At 41.2% G+C, this 21,449-nt stretch overlaps 1 protein-coding gene across 7 annotated transcripts in view; it reads right to left on the reverse strand.

Moving 5' to 3' along the window:
- ADAT2 (adenosine deaminase tRNA specific 2) overlaps window positions 1-21,449 on the reverse strand; it is a 107,695-nt gene that overhangs the window by 7,092 nt on the left and 79,154 nt on the right. For all 7 annotated transcript variants that reach the window (XR_009558764.1, XR_009558763.1, XR_009558760.1 and 4 more), the window contains one exon: window positions 17,455-17,543. The gene's annotated coding sequence lies outside the window, so the exon portion shown is untranslated. The remainder of the gene's footprint in view (window positions 1-17,454; window positions 17,544-21,449) is intronic.

Here is a 21,449-nt window from a genome sequence, read left to right on the forward strand (position 1 = left end):
AATTATTAAACTGATCTTCAGAAACTAACTGCCTGAGAGAAAAGAGAACACTACCCTTTAAGGAAGAACAAAACAAAACAAAAATCCAACACTCAAGACCAAATTTATCATGCCTGGCATCCAATCAAAATTTCTAGACACGCAAGATGCAGGAGAACTTGACCCCAAACCAAGGGAAAAGTCAGTCAATAGAAACAGACTCAGAATTGATAAGAGATGAAATTACCTGACAAGGACATTAAAGCGACTATTATAAATGTAGTCCATAGGTCAAGAAGACAGAGGGAAAGTTGACATGACTGGGAGAAAAAAAGGAAGATGTTAAAAATGCAAACAAAACTTTATGTATAAAAAATACACTGAATGGGATTGACAGAAGATTAGAGAATGTAGGGGAAAAAGGATCTGTGAATGTGAAAACATTGCAATAGAAATTATCCATCCTGAAGCACAGAGAATAGAAAGACTGGAGGAAGAAAATGAACACAGTCTCAGTGACTTGTGGAACTATATATATATAACTGGAGTCCTATTTTTAAAAAGAAGAGAAGGGGAGGAGGCAGAAAATAATATTTGAATAAATAATGGCAGAAAATTTTCCAAATTTGTTGAAAACTATAAATCCACAAATCTGAGCTCAACAGATCCCATGCAGGATAAAAACAAAGAAAATCACATCAAGAGAAATAATAATCATGTTACTGAAAGCAAGTCATAAAGAGGAAATCTTAAAACTGTCCGTAGAAAAAAGACAGATTACATAGAAAGGGATAAAGATAAGAATCATAGATTTCTTCTCAGAAATTATCAAGTTCAAAGAAATGTAATGACATCGTTAACGTGCTGAGAGAAAATAACAGTGAACCTAAAGTTACATACCCAGAGAAATGTATTTCCAAAATTAAGGCAAAATAGAGATTTTTTTTGAGACATACTAAAGTTGAGAGAATCTTTCATCAGCACTACACCTGCAGTACGGGCAGAAGGCAAATGAAACCAGATGGGATCTTGGCTGTCCACACAGAATGAAGAATATTAAAAATAGCAAATTTGTGAGTAAATATATGTCATTTTCTCATGTTATTATCTCTTTAAAAGATAATGAATGTTTAAAGCAAAAATAAAACAATACATTGTGAGGTTTAAAACACATGTAGGAGTAAAATGTATGAAAACTTGTAGCACAAAGAATGGGAGAAGGAAACTTTGTAAGGTTCTTCCATAATTCAGAAATTGGTATACTGTTTTTGAAGACAAACTGTCATAAATTAAAGATGTAATTTGTAAATCCGAAGGCAACTACTAAAAAGGGGAGATATGGCTAATAAACCCATGGTGGAGATAAAACGGAAAACTAAAAATGCCCAATTATTGAAGTGTTCTGTATCTTGATTGTGGTGGTGATTCAGTATGTGTATACAACTATCAAAACTTATCAAATGTACATTTTAACAGAATGCAGTTTATTGTACATGAATTATTTCTCAATAAAGTTAAGAAAATAATCTAATGGAAAGCAGTAAAAGGGGAGAATAAGCATAAAACAGATGGGACAAATAGAAAATAAATCATAAGATTTTAAATTTACACCCAACCATTCAATAATTACATGAATCTAAATATTTCAATAAGAGTTAGGAATTTTCTGGCTGAGTAAAAAGGCAAGACCAAACTATAGTCTGCCTATAAGAAATCCATTTTTAAAATAAAGTTACAGGTTAAAAATAAAAGGATTAAAAATATATAACATGCACCACTAGTCATAAGGAAGCTAGAATAGCTAAATTAACAACAGACAAAATAAACTTCACAACAAAGAATACTACCAGAATAAAGAAAAACATGCTATGATAAAATTGCTAATTCATCAAAAAGACATAACAATCCTAAATGTGCGTGCAGCTAACAATTGTGTCAAAATATATAAGGAAAAACTCACAGTTTCGAAAAAGAAATCAGCAAATCCACAATTGTAATTGGATATTTCAACACTCAGTAAGTAATTGATAGAACAGTTAAACAAGATATCAGGAAGGGTATAGAAACTTAAATAATACTATCAACCAACTTAACCTAATTGACAGAGACCACTCCTAGTAACAACTGCAGAATACACATTCTTTTCAAGTACACACAGGACATACAACAAGGCAGACCATATACTGAGCAATACAATGTCTCAAATATTTAAAAGGATTGAAATCATTTAAAGTATATTCTTCAGCTACAATGGGATTAAAATGAACTAAGTGATATTGAAAACTCAACATATCAAAATCTGTGTGCTGGGCTTCCCCGGTGGTGCAGTGGTTGAGAGTCCGCCTGCCAATGCAGGGGACGCGGGTTCGTGCCCCAGTCCGGGAGGATCCCACATGCCGCGGAGCGGCTGGGCCCGTGAGCCATGGCCGCTGAGCCTGCGCGTCCGGAGCCTGTGCTCCGCAACGGGAGAGGCCACAACAGTGGGAGGCCCTCGTACCGCAAAAAAAAAAAGTTTGTGTGCTACAACTAAAATAGTGCTTAGAAGAAAATTTATAGCTACAGATACTTATTTTAGGGAAAAAAAAATGTCTAGGAGAGGCCACAACAGTGAGAGGCCCGCGTACCGCAAAAAAAAAAAAAAAAAAAAAAAGTCTAAATCCAATTCTCTAATCGTCTACCTTAACAGGTAGGAGAAGAAATGAAAACAAACCTGAAATCAAAGACAGAAGGAAATAATAAGAACAAAAATGAATGAAACAGGAAATGAACAAACAATAAAGTTAAAAAATGGTTCTTTGAAAATATTGATAAAATTGATGAACTTCTAGCTAAACTGATCAAGAAAAGAAAGAAGATAAACACTCACCAATATTAGGAAAGAAAGAAGGGAAATCCTACACTATACTAGAAATCCTGCAGACATTAAAAGGGTCATAAGAGAATATCATGAACAAATTTATGCTAATAATTTAAATTTAGATAAAATAGACAATTTCCTTGAAAAGAAAAAATTACCAAAATGTGCTCAGGAAGAAATAGAAAACCTAAATTCCCTATAAAAACTGAATAAATTGAATTCCTAATTCAATTGTCACTAAGATAATTCCCAGCCCAGAAGTCTTCACTGGAAAATTCTATGAGACACTTAAAGAAGAAATAATATAATCCCCACTTTCAAGAAGTCTCTCACACAATTCTGGCCTGGGGCGGGGGACTGGCCTAGGCACCTACACTGGGAAACCCGACCGCATTTGCCTGGGGCAGGCTGTGAGCAGAGCAGCTGGGGAACCCAAGGGCTGTGACCAAACGACCTCTCCGGCTACCCCCGTGACCGCGTCGCAGGGAGCAGAACCAACTCTGCTTCACACGTGGGTGGTGGGACCCCGGCCCTTGGGCAGTCCCCGTGGCCAACGCTGTCCCTGCGCAGGACCAGGAGCTGGCAAAGGCCCAGGGAGCTGCCCCGGCACCCCGTGGGTCCTCACTGGTCCGTAGAGCAGAGGTAAAGGTGGGGTGACTCTTTGTTTAGTGGTTTAATGCCCTCCTGGAAGGCCGGGCTGCATCCACCATGTTCTCACTGTGTCCTGGGGTCCTCAGCGTGCCTGGCATGAGGCAGCCTTAATAGCTGTTGTACCGATGAACAAATGAATGCATAGACTGGGAACATGAAGGAACCCTCCAGGTGAGTAAGGATTATAGACAATGACATTGAGCCTGGAGAGGATCGAGAGCCCCAAGTCATGAAAGGGATGTTTGGGGTACTAATTCCTATAATGAAGGCACTAAAGTACAAAGAAGAAGAAGGAAAAAGAGAAGGAGTCATCTCTCACAGAAGAGGGGTTGCCAGAAGTGGGGAGTAGAAGGTAGAGGAAATGGATGAAAGTGGTCAAAAGTAACCAACTTCCAGTTATAGGATAAAGCAGTTTGGGGATGTAATGTACAACATTGTAACTATAGTTAACAATATTCTATATTTGGAGGTTGTTAAGAGGGACTTCCCTGGTGGTCCAGTGGTAAAGAATCCACCTCACAATGCAGGGGATGCAGGTTCGATTCCTGGTTTGGGAACTAAGATCCCACATGCCACGGGGCAACTAAGCCCGCGTGCTGCAACTACTGAGCTCGCGTGCCACAACTAGACCCCCTGGGCAGCAAACCACAGAGCCCACCCGCTCTGGAGCCCACGCATTACAACCAGAGAAGAGAAAACCACCAGGCCACAGCTAGAGGGGAGCCCACGCACCTCAATGGATATCCCGTGTGCCACAACTAAGACCTGACACAGCCTAAAATAAATAAATAAATAAATCTTAAAAAAAAGAGTTGCTAAGAGAGTAAATATTAAAAGTTCGTATCACAAGAAAATAAATTGCAACTGTGAGGTGATGCATGTTAACTAAACTTATCATGCTAGTTATTCTCCAGTATATACATATATCATATCATTATGTTGTACACCTTAAACTAACACCATGTTATAGGCCAATTATATCTCAATAAAACTGGGGAAAAGCCTTTAAAGAACAAAGACTATCAATCCTGCATAAACAGTTATAGATTGCAGAGGAGGGAGGAACGCTTCCCAACTCATTCTATGAGGCCAGCATCACTCTGATATCCAGCAGACATCCCTTACTCCTGAGCAAGCAGTGTCCTTGCTCCGGACTCTTAAGCCTCGGGTAGCCCCATACTTTGAAGCACACTCCTTAAGATTTTCTAAGTCCCCTCTGGTGCCTGGGATCAGCTGAGGCTAGCAATGACACCTGGGCAGGGAGCCTTGAGCTTGGACTGGGACCCTCAGAAGTCCTGGCCCCATATTCTTTCTTATCTGACCCTCTACCCTTCACCTGGGCTCAACCATATGCCCCTATTTGCTCAGGGATTCATACCTATAGGGTCAACCCGAGACCCCAGGGCAAGGTTCCAGTAACAGAAAGGAGGCCGGGCAAGCAGATTGCTCCCTCTGACTAGCACAATGTTGCTTTTGAGGGATCATGAAAGGTTGGGCCTCCAGATGGTGCTGATATGCAGAGTGTGAGCGACTCTCGCTTACGTCAGACACATAGCAAGGTTAGGTCTCTGGGCTACTAAGAGTTCACTGCCAACACTTGGGTTTGAGCCACATATTTGGACCCGTGCCTTGATTCTCACCCCCCTACATTCTGACTGCTGTGCTGCCCATGAGCACAGCCCCTGGAGGCAGCAGGCATCTTTTTCCTGTGGTGGCAAGAATGCCTCACCCTGTGCACTCCTCACTCTGGCATCTGGGTTGACCATCCAAACCCTTCTGCAAGCTCTGTATGCCGTGTCAGGCAGTCCCTTGGAACTGGTTGCACCTGTCTCCTCTGGGGGCTTTAAAATCATTGCTCAGCACACCCATTGCCTTTCCGATTGATTTCTGCCTCTCACCTCTGACTGGTGCGGTTGTGCTAACCCAGGATGGTTTTAATTGTGCCAAATGATCAGGGGACATTGCTTGTACAGATGGCACTGCCCTTCCTGCTCTACCCACAGGCCCCCACGTCTTTTCCCAGCTCGTGGCAGTGTCTGGAAAGCAGCAGTGTGGTCAACATTGAGAAAGATCACATGCTAGAAGTGCACTGATTATAGTCTAAAGACTTCTACATCCATGCCCTGAAATTCCAAACAGTACATTGACCATGACCAGAAAAATAAATAGCATTCACATTTCCCTGCACAACTGGGGTGAGACCTGCATTTGTGGTCACCATCAACAAAGCATAGTAACAACTTTACTGTGTCTCACTGGAAGCCAGTATTCATGGGTGGCAGATGGGTGATGTGACATCATGAGTAATGGTGTGATCAGCATTGAATCAAAGGTAGCAGAGAATTGCAGAGGTAATACGGCAAACAGTGCAAACAGATTCCAGCTTTGTGAGTAATACTAGCATTGCTACATCATCTCTAGTTGCGAGATAAGAAATAAGCCAAATGGAATATTACTCAGCCATAAAAAGGAATGAAATTGAGTTATTTGTAATGAGGTGGATGGACCTACAGTCTGTCATACAGAGTGAAGTAAGTCAGAAAGAGAAAAACAAATACCGTATGCTAACGCACATATATGGAATCTAAAAAAATGGCACTGATGAACCTAGTGGCAGGGCAGGAATAAAGACACAGACGTAGAGAATGGACTTGAGGACACAGAGGGGTAAGGGGAAGCTGGGACAAAGTGAGAGAGTGGCACTAACATATACAAACTACCAAATGTAAAATGGATGGCTACTGGGAAGCTGCTGCATAGCACAGGGAGATCGGCCCGGTGCTTCGTGACCACCTAGAGGGGTGGGATAGGGAGGGTGGGAGGGAGGGAGACGCAAGAGGGAAGAGATATGGGGATATATGTATATGGAAAGCTGATTCACTTTGTCATAAAGCAGAAACTAACACACCATTGTAAAGCAATTATACTCCAGTAAAGATATTTAAAAAATTAAAAAATAAAAATTGAACATGGAAACTCAAAAAAAAAGAAAGAAAGAAAGAAGCCAGAAATGATACATTTGATAATAAAGAACTGGAAGAAACAGCTCCTGGACCTAAATAGGAAGAAATGGATGCTACAAAGAAACTTTATGTGCACCAATTAGACAATAAACAAATACTTGAACACCTCTTTTCTCCCTATGCCTGACAGAGGCCCATGGATTTTGTAATAAATTTTTAATCAAATTGTTTAGATAGACAAAGGCCTTGCAAAAAAAAAAAAAAAATTGCCTGGAGCCCCACACAGTCTAGGGGCCCTCCTGCTAATACCAAACCAAATACATCACACAGAAAAGAGACCTAGAGACCAGCATCCCTCAAGATCTCATATTGAGATGCTCATGAGGGCATTTTTGAGACATGAGTTCACTGCACAAAGATTGCTATTCTTTTTTTTTTTTTTTCCTGTATCTGTTTCAGGATCTAATACAGTTACGCGGGCAGCAGATTGGAGGCCCTTTTTAAGAAAAAGAATGCAATACAAAATTATACACTAAAAATTAGATACAAACATGAACACGTATTCACAACAAACCACTAATTTTACAAAGCTCACAAATACCACGAACGGAAAATCCAGGAAGGTAACAAATGTTCTTGGTCAGTAATCGTCCGTGTCACCTCTATGCTACTTTCTCCTTGCCTTTTTTGACTCATACTTGGTTTTTGTGATATGATTTGTCAATGGAGAGACTAAAAAGGTAATTAATTTTTTCCCTAACGTAGTCAAATGCATTGCTTATTATCATATTAGGATTCATAAAACATGCACCTTCACATCCAGAGGTACTATCTGTACGGTTTTCATCACATGAACACAAAGATCCTTCTAAATTCTATTTCCACAATCCCCGTTAAAAAGGAAAACAAATGGCATGTTTATATTTAAATCCATTGCATTACTGAGTATATTCCTGCAGGAGAGAATTCCAGACCAAAAGCCAGGCATCGGGATGTCTCCACCAGAGCAACCTCTGAATTCTGTGGCCTTTCTCTCATCCTCCTCTATCTCACCAATGACTTGGCTCAATCTGGGGCACGGGCTGCAAAGCCCTGTTCTGGAATCTAACTTTCTCAATCCTTCTTGAACTCTCTCCCCTTCTCCAGCTTAGAGGTTCTTCATCTGCTCATGACAGGGACCAGTGATGCCCAATTTCATCTTCTTTCAAACCACTCCTATCTCATGTTTGGGCTGAGGACTTTGGCACATAGAGACCAAGAACTTGACATTCTTATTCTCAGCTTCCTATGTTCTTCCATCCTTGTTATCTGGGCCTGAGCAAAGAGTCCCAGAGATCAGGGGAAGAAATTCACAAAATAAGAGTAGAAAACACCTGGGTTGTCATCCATGAGGTACCACCAGTGAGTACCAAATCCTAGTCAGGCTCATTTTCAGGCAAATCGCTCTTGACAGATGTCCTAAGTTTTAGAGTTACTGGATTTTTGCAAATAATATTCCCTGAGTTAACCTCTTGCTACATAATCTAATTTTTAAGAAGAGTTATTTAGGGCACAGAGTGCTCTATTGTTTTAATATCAATTAAGACTACGACCAAGAGAAAAGCCTGTTTCGGGCTTCCCTGATGGCACAGTGGTTAAGAATCTGCCTACCAATGCGAGGGACACAGGTTCGGGTCCTGGCCCGGGAAGATCCCACATGCCTCGGAGCAACTAAGCCCGTGCGCCACAACTACTGAGCCTGAGCTCTAGAGCCCATGAGCCACAACTACTAAGCCCGCATGCCACAACTACTGAAGCCCACACGCCTAGAGCCCGTGCTCCGCAACAAGAGAAGCCACGACAATGAGAAGCTTGCGCACCGCAACGAAGAGTAGCCCCCGCTCGCTGCAACTAGAGAGAGCCTGCACACAGCAACGAAGACCCAACACAGCCAAAAAATTAATTAATTAATTAATTAATTATTTTTTTTTAATGCCTGTTTCCCTGCAGAAGGGCTTGAATGTAAAGCATCTCTCCAGTTCAGCTGTGAGGGGATGTGAATGGGAGCCCTGAAAACAGGGCAAAGCTGTTCACTTCCCTAAAAATATTTTTTTTAACTGCAATATACTCTTTCAAGCAGTCAAGGGGCAATTTTTCAATGCTCCACTCGAGGTAAAGACATATCTCCCCTCTTGCATTCTCACCCAGGAAGAGAGCCTGTCTTACCTACTGTGTGCTTTCTCACACTTTATTTAGACATGAAATTCTAACAGCTTAAAAATAACCTGGGATATGTACATATTCCTCTGTATGTATCAAATATTTAAACATTTAAAACGACAATACAGGAAAAATAATTTGGAGATGGCTGTGGCCCATTCCCTCTCTCCTTTCTCTGGCCTACCTCCCATCTCCACAGGGACCCTCCTCCTCCTTTTCCCAGATTTCTGGCCATTTGCTAGCAAGGCAGTTTTTTAACTCATTATTTTTGCCCATTTATTAGCCTTCAGCCCGCTTCTCTTTATTCCTGTCCACATTGCCCCTCTACCCAACAATTTTCATTCTTTCTCCTTCCTTGAGACAGCAGGTTTCATAACCTCAACTGGGAATGGTGGGCATACCCCACCGCTGGGAGGCATGGTCCCTTTTATCCAGAGGAATGACAGGCGAGGGGGCCACACAAGGGTGTGGACATGGGGACAGAGTGGGGCTGGGATTCTGCCAGGCCTCCTGCTAACCTGAACAGAGTGCTTTTGTGTCCGCCACTGCATGGGAATAGAAATGGAAAGTGTGGGTCCCAGGATGCTGGAAGTGCTCATGTTAAATTGGTTGGGGATTGTTAGGTGATTAGCATATTGATTGTTGCCACAGATCCCAAACTCTGGATCTCCCCAAGACCCTTCAGCCTTCCCTCATTTCTGTTGCTGTCCCAGCCCAGCCCCTTCAGTTAGTGAAAAGGAGAAATGCTAATAGATAAGAAATGGCAGAAGTGAACAGAAAAACAACATTCATGGCCTTTTGTGACAAATTCCCGAGTTTACCTTCCTAAGGCTGAAAGAAAACTATTCTGTCTGAAACAAAAAGGAAGTGAATGGTTAGCTCGAATAATGTAGGGCTTAGTCGCTCAAGCTGCAGAATCAGACAGGCATGGCTTCGATTCCCAGCTGGGCTGTTCCCTGTCCGAGGGACCACTTTATTCAGCCCTCCAAGCCTCAGCGTTCTCATCTAGAGAGTGGAGATGATAATCTGCCCTTCCTCACTGAGCTGTTGTACACATGCAGTGAGACAGTTATAATGGGCTTGACCTAGATTATAACAAGGACTCAAGAGATGGAAGGCGGTCCTACTTTTCCAAAGCAATGTAATGTAGAAACTAAAGGACTAATTAGAGAGGAAGGTATTTGCTGCCCTTTAGGAACTCACAGTCTAATAAAAGAAGCAAAGAAAAAATAAATAACAGTATAGTTCAGGAAAAGATCAGTGTTACAGACAACAGCCACTAAAAGAGACAAGAGAAATTTGTGAACACTTGAGGAAGGGTTTCAAGATGCTGCAAAGGGCACAGAACATTCGCTTAACTCTAAGAAATCAGAATTGTTTATGTACAGCCATTCCCATACTGTCTTTATTATCCTTAAAGTTCAGAGATAGTGGAAAATTACAGACGGTTTTGGAGGACAAAGTCTGTGACTACAATTGAAATTGGCCTGAATCTTAGCCTTCTGCCCTTAATGGCTAGGATAATCCTATCAAAGGGAAAATCGGAATAAGCTCTAATAAGATAATTGTGGAGACGGCCATGAGGATGCTCACCTCAGCCCCATGATCTTCTTGCAGGAATAGCTGACCACTAATCGTATCTGCTCCTATCACCCATCTCTTTTAGGTGGTCCTCAGTCTAATCATCAACAAGCCAAGGCCATTTTTTTTATCCCCCATACAGTCATGTCCTCAACTCTTATATTGCTGCAAGGACCAATCAAGGCCCAAGGATGAAAAAATTATTTTTCCCTCAAACAAATATTTTATTATTAATAATTTTACATATTAATAAAAGTGAAATTAGATTAATAAAAAAGAGTAGCAAAAGCACAAACTTAGATGTGTAAGGAAAAAGCCCATTATATTGCATTGTAAAATGAGGCTCAAGATTCCCTAGGTCATAGATGTCAGCCTCCTTGAGCAATCAGAAGAGGCCCTGATGGGGCACTCAGCGGGCAAAGCCATTAGGAAATTCTGGAAAAATGAGGTCAATCGTACTCAGAGCATCTGGCAGGGGTCTAGTGTATACCAGATGCTGGGTCCATTCTGTTCTCTCTGCTTCTACCATGGGCAATCTGTAGCACCTGGAGTAACCCAAAGTGTAGGAAAGAGAATCCTCAGCTGATTCAGCAGCAGAGCATGGAAAGAGGAGAAAAAACTCATCAGCACATGGCTCAGATAAGCCAAATGCAAATTAGGATCTGGGCTGGCGCACTCTGGCATTGTCAGGTTAAACATACAGACGATGGATTAAGGTGTCACAGTGATGGCCACCCTAACCTTCAGGTCTCCTGAGTCACTCTGGCTGCTGAGTACCCTTGCCCAGTGAACTGAGGGTCCCCCCAGTCCTTCAGCACTGTATCTTCTATTTCTTCTATCATATCCCATGGTTCTTTTTTCTTGGTTTGCTCCCATTTTGTACTTGCCGTATCTTCTACTAGCTTCCTAAGAAATGATAAGTGGAAATGTTTTGAGATCTTGTATGTCTGCAAGCAGAAATTTTATTTTATCTTCACACTTGAGTGAAGAGCTTGAGTCAGCACAGAATTCTGGGTCAGAAAGAATTTTCCTTCAGAGTTCTACCATCTTCTAGCTCTACTGTCATTTAGTCTCAGCGTTGCTCTGAGAAGTCCAAAACCATTCTGACTCCTGATACCCTGTAAGTGTCTGAAGCATATTAGAGATTCTGTGTTTGTAGAATCTTCTTTTCATCCTCAGTATTCCTAAATTCTATGATGATGTGCCTCGGACTGCATCTTTTTCTTTTATAGTGCTCGGCAGGGATCCCTTTCAAATCCCTTTTAATCAAGAAACTGATGTTTTTCAGGCCTAGAAAATATTGTGAATTATTTATTGGTAATTTATTCCCTTCATTTTTCTCTGTTCTTTGTGTCTGGAAATCCTGTTATTCAGATGTTAGACAGTCTGGACCGGTCCTCTAACTCATCAATCTTTCCTCTAATCATTTATCTCTTTGCCTTTTTGTTTGCTCTACTTTCTTCAGAATTTCCTTATTTTATCTTCCAACCCTTCAATTGAGCTTTTCAACTGCTAACATGTTTTTAATTTCCAAAAACTCTTTTTATGTTTCCTGAATGTTTCTATTTTATAGCGTCCTATTTTTTTTATTTTCTGGATGCAATCCCTTCTCTTATTTCTTGAGGCTATTGATAGCGTTTTAAATATATTATTCCTTTCTATATAGTTTTTGTTGACTACATGTTGCATTTGCTGCTTTTTTATTTGGGTGTCTCTGTTTCATTTCAGAGCTTTCCCCAGAAGCAAGACAGTTTTTTGTTGTCCATTCGCGTTTAAGACAGAGATGTTAAAAAATCAATCTGTGTCCCTAAGAAGGTGGGAGGGGCTGTCAACCCACCGCTTCCCATTAGAGGACTTATCTGGACAGCTTCATGCTCTCCAATTTCACCATCTGTAGGTCTTTTTTCTTTGATTGATTAGATGCCCTGAGATTTCTCTTTCAAACTCTTGCCTGGAGATCTAACTGCCAGGGGTCTGGGAGTCAAATAAGGAAGACGAGTGGTGGAGGAGGAATGTCTTGGCATTCGAGATTGTTAGTTGTGTGCATGTGTGTACCGTACATAGATAAACTGTCTTAGTCAGCTCCATGGCCCGCTCCACAAAAAATTAATGAGGGAGCATTTAAAATATACCAATCTTGGGAATTCTTTGGAGGTCCAGTGGTTAAGACACCTCCCTTCCACTGCAGGTTCAATCCCTGGTCAGGGAACTAAGATCCCACATGCAGCATGGCACAGCAAAAATATACATATATATCTATCTTAAGACACGCTCCTCTACTCTCTTGGCCCTGAAGTTCACAGAGTGAGTCTATGGGAGCCTGGGCCCCCACTCTGCCTGCTGCAGGACACTCTCATCTCCGGAAGTATTTTTAAAGCAAATTCTTATAACTCCCTGAAAAACTTGTCATGTTGACTTAGGAACTGTCCTTAGAGGCTGATATGAGCCTCTTCATTTAATGATAAAGATGAGAGAATTCCTTGCATTAAAAAAATAGATTTGTGGGAATTCCCTGGTGGTCCAGTGGTTAGGACTCAGTGCTTTCACTGCGGTGGCCTGAGTTGAATCCCTGGTTCTGGAATTAATAACCCACAGGACATGCGGCAAGGCCATAAATAAATAAATAAATAGATTTGTGATAAATCCAGGCACTCTACTTAACACTGGTCTTCCATTTTCCTTCACCTCATAAACACCCTCCAGCCCTGGATAGAGCAAGAGTGCTTCATGCATGCATGCATGCATGCATTGATTTCATTCACTAAATATTTATTGAAAGTTCCCTATGTGCCAGGCACTTTTCTAAGAACCGGATATACAACGGTGAACAACAACAACATATCCTACTCTCATCCTGGCTGACATGGGTAAGACAGAAAATTATAAAGAACAGCAGTAGGGGCTTTTCTGGAGGCACAGTGGTTAAGAATCCGCCTACCAATGCAGGGGACATGGGTTCAAGCCCTCGTCCAGGAAGATCCCATATGCCGCAGAACAACTAAGCCCGTGAGCCATAACTACTGAGCCTGTGCTCTAGAGCCCGCGAGCCACAACTACTGAGCCCACATGCCACAACTACTGAAGCCTGCATGCCTAGAGCCTGTGTTCCACAACAAGAGAAGCCACCGCCATGGACATATATACACTACCAAATGTAAAATAGATAGCTAGTGGGAAGCAGCTGCATAGCACAGGGAGATCAGCTCAGAGCTTTGTGACCACCTAGAGCGGTGGGATAGGGAGGGTGGAAGGGAGATGCAAGAGGGAGGGGATATGGGGATATATGTGTATGTAAAGCTGATTCACTTCGTTATAAAGCAGAAACTAACACACCATTGTAAAGCAATTATACTCCAATAAAGATGTTAAAATAAATTAATTAATTTAATTAATTAAAAAAAAGAGAAGCCACCACAATGAGAAGCCCACGCACCGCAGCGAAGAGTAGCCCTCACTCACCGCAACTAGAGAAAAGCCCACATGCAGCAACAAAGACCCAACACAGCCAAAAATAAAATAACTAAATTTATAAATAAACAAATAAAAATTAAAAGAACAGCAGTAAATATACAGTAGGGTGTGGCAAGCAGAATAATGTCCGTGTCCTAATCCCTGGAACTTTTGAATATGCTATGTCACATGGCAAAAGGGAATTAAGGTGGAGAATCAGTTGGGGAGAAATAGGGAGATTATCCTGGATTGTCTGGGTGGGCCCAATGTAACCACAAGGATCCTTATTATAAGTGAAAAAGGGAGACAGGAGAGTCAGAGTCAAGAGTGAGACAATGTCAAAGACTTGTCCGTCATTGCTGGCTTTGAAGATGGAAGGGGGCCATGAGCCAAGACATTCAGGCAGCTCAGAAGCTGGAAAGGGCAAGGAAATGGATTCTTTCCTAGAACCTCTAAAAGGAATTCAGCCTCTTCCAACACATTTTACATTTCTCATCTCCAGAAATGTGAGATCATAAATTTATTTCGTTTGAAGCCACTAAGCTTGTGCTAATTTGTTATAGCAGCAATAAGAAACTAATAGAGATGGGGTGCAAAGGTGGAAGCAGAGATAGTTTAATCACTGGGCACTTACCATGTGCCAGACACTGGGTTAGATGTTGATGATAAAAAGAGAAAAGATATGGTTCCTATCATCAAAAAGTACACAGTCTTGGGCTTCCCTGGTGGCGCAGTGGTTGAGAGTCCGCCTGCCGATGCAGGAGACACAGGTTCATGCTCCGGTCTGGGAAGATCCCACATGCCGCGGAGCAGCTGGGCCCGTGAGCCATGGCCGCTGAGCCTGCGCGTCCGGAGCCTGTGCTCCGCAACGGGAGAGGCCACAACAGTGAGAGGCCCGCATACCGCAAAAAAAAAAAAAAAATCAAGAAGGCCCTTGGCAGTGTCAATATTTATAGGAAACAGGAAAAAAAGGAGTCAGCAAAGGCATATAGAGAGAGGCCCATAAGAAAGTTGGATCTCGGTAGCCACAGGAAGAGCGAGTTTCAAAAGTGTGAAAATAGCAGTGTGAAATCTTAGAAAGGATGACGAAAGGACGATCAGTTGGAGAAGGAGCCAACAAATTAGTAATTAGGAAGTCATCATAAAGACGGACAAGATAATTTCAGAGGTGTGAAGGGAGAAGCTAGACTGAAGAGTTAAGAGGTAGATTTTTTTAAAATAAGTGTAACAACTATAGACATCTTTTAAAGATGAAAAGTTTAACAAAACAGAAACACAGAGTGATAAAAGAAATTTTATGTGGCCATATGTAGAAGATGATTTTATTTAACCTGAATTTCCTTTTGAATCAAGTAAACGTGAATCAAGGGGAAAGAGAGGCAAATGGCCATTCTGTACCCACAGGTCTACAGCTACGGCAAACTAGCCCCCATGTTTACCCACAGGCACTGAACGCTGGGGCGATATTCAAAGAGCTCATTTTGGTCTTTAATTTCATTTTATACTTCTTCTCGCTAATCATATCTCCCTCTACATCACCAACTCCCACTCCCTCAGTGGTCTCCCCCACATTCACATCCTGTCCTTCTCTCTCTCCTTGCCTCTCCTCTCCAGGGCTAGATATTGAGTTCACTCACTCACAGAGAACACTATTTTGGTTTTTTTTAATAAAAAAATCTATTTCCCCAGGATAACAGTCAGAAAAAATTATAACAGTTGTAATCATAATTGGACTCTTAGTGTTAAAAGAAGAGAGGCTGACTTAGCCACCATAAGGAATCAGAAAACCCACCAGGACATGGGACTTTCACAGTCAAAACCAGGGAAGTCCAGGAAAACTTGGACAAGTTGGTCACCCCCAATGGCAAGCTGTCACGATCTGAGGTCACAGGAGGAAGTTGTTACTCTCCATTTCTCTCTCATGGCGATTCTGCCTCTTCAGAAGAGTCTTTGCTGTTTTCTTGCTAGGAATAAACCAGTCTTCCATGACCCACATCCTAGGAGGAGCTAATCTGAATGACTTAGCTAATAACCTTTGCCCAATCCCTCTCCACCCCCCACACATACATACACAGGGATCCCAGCCAGCCTAGGAGTGGGCTGCCCTTGGGTCAGGTGACAACCCCATCCAATCTGCGAGCATCTCTTTATAAAGCTAGTTGGCTAATTTCCTAAGCCCTTAACTTTCTTTTGTAAGATAATTTCAGAGCAAAATGGAGCTGGGTGTGGTAGGTACCACGTCATAGATATTGTTTGCTAACGTAGGACAGTGTATTAGTCTGCTAGGACTGCCATAACCACCTTCTGGCTTTTTTCTGTGTGCTAACATTCCTGGCATTTCTCTCTCTCTCTTATACTAAGGACACCAGTCATATTGGATTAGGGTCACCCTTACAGTCTCATTTACCTTTATTACCTCTTTTAAGGCCCTATGTCCAAATACAGTCACATTAGGGGATAGAGCTTCAAATTATGAATCTGAGAAGGACATAATTCTGTCCATAACAGTCAACATTAATCCCTGTTTGGGGGAAGAGCTGCTCCCTCACTCTCACCCTGTGGTTCTGGCAGGGTCTGTCTATCACAGGACTGCCCCACCTGCCCTGGCCGTAAGAGTGGGCATGTGACCAAGACAGGGCCTATGATAGTACTCCATTGCTCTGACTCTAGTAACTAGTCCACAGCTGAACAGCTAAGTCAAGTTCAGCCATTAGAGTTCCCCTCTCCAGGTTTTGGCTTTTTAAAAACAGGATCTTCCCTTTTATTTTATACAACTGGAAGGATATGAATCTGGAACAGCCATATTTTTACCACGTTTTTACTACAGGTTGAAAGCCTGTACGTCAGAGGAGAGAATTAAACTGATGTAGAAAGGAAATGGAGAAAACAATGTGGGAAGGAGAGGGTACGTGATGTTACCTAGCCCCTGATTCTAGACCTGTTGCTGCAGGAGCTAATCTGACTCCTAGTTTACACAGTTCTTCCTCTCTGAGAGCTACCCTGGGTCTTTCCAATAATTTCCCCTTTTTGATTAGGCTAAGTTCAGGAGTGATTTCTCTGACTTAACTGAATATACATGAGGGCTAACATGGTCCCCCAATTCCCACCAACCACTGCAAGGTATACTCAGGTGGGAATAAATATAATAAACATGTAGGTCTGGGCAGCTAGGCATCCAAAACAAATACAGGTGGCTTCACTGTGGTCAGGAACTCCAGGCAAATGAGCACACAGTACCCAGCAACTGTTTTGGAGGAATGAGGGCAACACCCTCTGGAGGTCAAAGGTTCAGATGTTCAGGAAGATAGAGAAGTTTAGGATACAGAAGTTTGAAAAGATACAGAAGTATACAAAGATACAGACAGACGTTTGGGAAGAATGGTGAACATGGAGAAAAAAAAACCAATATAGACTTCTACTTGAATTAAGAAAAGTAAAGTGAATTGCTTAAGAACAACTGAATGAATTGCCTTACCACATAAAATAAATCACTGGGGCTTTAGGAACTGCTTTGGGGAAATACAGATGGTCAAGATGACTCGATGTTACTGACTGTCATACCAAACTGTCTGGCAATGGTGATTGCCATTAACATTAACAGTTGATGCCACTTAAGTACTTTTGGGCACCTATTAGAGACTCAGAGAGAAGAACGCAAAAGAAACAGGAGGCTCCGACCTCAAATGTTGAAGTGTTATATAGAAGACAAGGCTTGACACACCTGAAACACAAGAGTTTAAGAGAACACAAAGGCTAGAATATATGGCATCTTACCTCAAGATTTCAGTAACATAGAAGCAACTGAAGGCTTTTGCATCTCTACTTATGACTTTAGAGGATTCCGTTTCCTAAATTGGACCAGCCTAAAAGGGAAAATATAAAACTCTGAGTATTACCAACAGCACTTTTTTGCCCAATGAAACTCAATATATCCAAGCCAGAAACATAGAGAATAAAATTAATTTTGGCCAATTGGTAAGCACTAGAGGGCTTTAAACATCATCTGTATCCCCCCAGGCATTCTAACATGAAGTTGAATACAAAGAGAATGTCCCAGAATGTTGAATTACCTTTTACCCACACAGTGTGGACTTGAGATCGCGTGGATAAAAATGACAGCAAATAGAGCAACGGGAGAATAAAATATTACAATGTTGTGCTTTATTAAAAAATGTTAGAAGAGAGATGTTTGCTTTAAATTTCATAAATAGTACTTCCTTAAGCTCTTAATTGTTCATATAATACTTGGAATCTAAAGGCGAAAATAAAGTTAGGATAACATAAATAATTCGTTAACAAAGTAAACACAACCACAATCGAATGTATGAATGAACAGAAGTTACATGAAATGATTCCAGGGTCTATTTTTATTATTCCCATGTCTTTAGAGAAGGAGGAAACTGTTTAATCATGCAATTGCTCAGATTTTCCTGCAATGCAAGTTTCAATTCTCTGCATCTTTATACAATTGCAATTTTTTAAAAGATAGAGCTTTATCAGAAAAAAAAAAAGGCAGTCCTAATACAATCCAGAAATATTTTCAAGGTCAAAGCTTACTTTCACATACATGGAGTGAAAAAATTTAACTTAACTGAAATGCATCAAAGCATGCTCATTATTATATACACCCATGCACATTTCGGACGTTCCATATTACTTTTCCTGGACACCCAGGTGGGTTCTAAGGAAAACTCTAATGGATTATGTTTCATCTACACAGCTAAAAGAAGGAGAATTGCACTCTCCTAACTTGGTGGTGGTTTCTCACTCAAATTTGAGATTAAAGAGGTTTAAGTTCTTGCAATCACAGCTCTTTAGATCACATCAATGAGTCTTCACAGACTTACCTTCACGAGAAATTGTACAACTGAAGAGATGAGAGAACAATGATATCCTCTTTAATTAGAGGTTTTGTGGATCCATTCTGTGGATATTATAGACATCCTTCAACTTGATTCTGACACATTTAAGGCAACTGAGGAAAAAAAGGTAAACGGATCCCCTAACAACTTTAGCTATGCCTCTCATTAATCACTATTTTCAAGGGGCCATAGAACTTCCTGTGGTTAATGGTTAACACCATCTGGTGGCCTGCAGGACAAGTGGCAAACGTAGACTATTAGGGCTCAAGGAGTCTTGAGAGGCCACTTACATCCATCTCTCTGCCTTTAGGCAGAAGTGGGGAAATATGAGATGCTATCAAATTTTTGAAGACTTTCAAGAAAGTAGATTCTAAGACATAAAAACAGTAACTCCAAAAACACTTCAGTGTCTAGCAACCCGCATCATCAACTCTCACTGTCATTGTCAAGATATTTTAAATCTGTGAGCCTGGAAAATAGATGCACGACACAACAACTAATCTCTGGATGTCAACACGCTTGCCAATTGTGTGACTCCCCAGAAAATATACACAGCTCATATCTGCACTGTAAAAAAAGAAGTGCTCAAAGCCCTAATCATTTCTAAAGGGGTTCTAAGCCAGAATGACTTCCACTCTCTTGAGAATAAAATATTGATTTCAGGAGAGTGGAACCACCTGTCCCATTTCTATTTACCAGGACTAGTCAAGATTTGAGATTTTCAAATTTTATTGTTCTCTTTGTTTCTTCTCTTTGAAATTTGTTTTTACGTTGGAAACATCAATGTGAACATGTGCTTTAAGGACTTGAAAAGAAACACACCCTTTAAATGCTAACTGCGTCTATAATTATTTAGCACCTGCTCAAATAAAGCAAGAATTGCTCCAAACGAAGAGTGTTGCTTATTTTTGTTGATCATAGGATCCTGGAGAATAAGGTGGGATTTTGGAGGGGAGAGGAAATAAAGCCCTGAGAGTATGACAAGGAGAAACTAGGTTAAACTATGGTAGTTGCAAATCAAAAATATCACAAGCCAATGACTGTATTCTTTGTTTTTCTTTGATCACATCAAATCTCAATTCATATCACAAATTATATCACACTGTGGAGTTTGTTGCTCTATCAATCCCAGTTCATACCTGAGAGCCCTGGGTGACATCATGTTCTTAACCAGATGTGCCTTGAAGAATAAATTGAGGAAACAGAACGTAAGATGGTTACAGACCTACAAGTCAGGATATAAAAAGATCTGTGGCTATTCCAAAACAGATGTTTACGGTGAAAAGAAGCTGCCCGAGAATTTCCATGGAAAGAATAGCAGAAAGAAAAGAAGTAGAAGGAGAAAGTAGAAACATTTAAGAAGACATACAAAGAAGAATGGAAATAAAAGCAAAGGGAGAAGATGGCAGCATCAATCTGTGTGTGGTGAGATGGAAATGTGACTTCCAGGGAAGACGAATGCACGTGTGTCTATATGTAGGTGCGTGTGTGTGCGCACATGTACAGAGTATGAGGAAAAGAGCTTGGGATCTGAAATCTGGATTCAAAACACCTGTATTTTGAACCCAGATTTAGCCTTCTCTGGTGACATGACCATAGGTACATGTGTTAGTTTGCTAGGGCTACCAAAATAAAGCACCACAGACTGGTGGTGCTAGCTAAACCAACAGAAATTTATTTTCTCACACCTCTGGAGGCTAGAAGTCCAAGATCAAAGCGTTATTAGAGTTGGTTTCTTTCAAGGCCTTGTAGATGACCATTATTCTTCTCCCTGTGTCTTCACATGGTTTTCCCTCTGCACCTGTTTGTGTCCTAATTTCCTTTTATAAGGACACCAGTCATATTGGACTAGAACCTACCCTAATGACTTCATCTTCATTTAATTATCTCATTAAAGGACTGATCTCCAAATACAGTCACATTGTGAGGTACTGAGGGTTAGGACTTCAACGTAACGTTATGTAACCTTTTCAAGGTCCTTTTTTTTTTAAAAAAAAAAAGAGAGGATTATAATAAGAAGTAACTCAAAATGCTGTTGTAATGACTAAATGAAGTAATACATTTTAAAAGTTAAATGTTCAACAGCAGTAAAATGGCTAATTACATAATGTTCAAACAACTGAATATTATGCAAAAAATTTTAATCACATAAGAAAATACCTCTTATATTAAGTACTTAAAATACACAATTCTTCTTAATATGTGTGTGAACATATTTAAATATATTTAGTTTGTAACAAAAAATATTTACTGAAAGGGGCTTCCCTGGTGGCGCAGTGGTTGAGAGTCTGCCTGCCGATGCAGGGGACAGGGGTTCGTGCCCCGGTCTGGGGGGATCCCACGTGCCGCGGAGCGGCTGGGCCCGTGGGCCATGGCCGCTGAGCCTGCGTGTCCGGAGCCTGTGCTCCACAACGGGAGAGGCCACAACAGTGAGAGGCCCGTGTACTGCAAAAAGAAAAAAAAAATTTATTGAAGGACAACACAATAAGATGTTAATGGCTAAGTGTGGGTGGAGAAATTATTCAGAGATGATCTTTGTTCTTCCTGTATTCATCTTTATTTTCTAAGTCATCTACAATGTGCATGCATTTGTTTTATTTTATTTTGCATCAGGATAATACTCATCTTTAATTTTTTTTTTTTTTTTTTTTTGTGGTACACGGGCCTCTCACTGCTGTGGCCTCTTCCGTTGCGGAGCACAGGCTCCGGACGCGCAGGCTCAGCGGCCATGGTTCATGGGCTCAGCCGCTCCGCGGCATGTGGGATCCTCCCGGATCGGGGCACAAACCCATGTCCCCTGCATCGGCAGGCGGACTCTCAACCACTGCACCACAAGGGAAGCCCTCATCTTTAATTTTAAAAGTCAAGTATACTATCAGACTCCAATCCTCCTCATTCTCAACTCCT

The sequence above is a fragment of the Globicephala melas genome, chromosome 14 (genome assembly GCF_963455315.2).
Source record: "Globicephala melas chromosome 14, mGloMel1.2, whole genome shotgun sequence".
NCBI classification, from domain to species: domain Eukaryota; kingdom Metazoa; phylum Chordata; class Mammalia; order Artiodactyla; family Delphinidae; genus Globicephala; species Globicephala melas.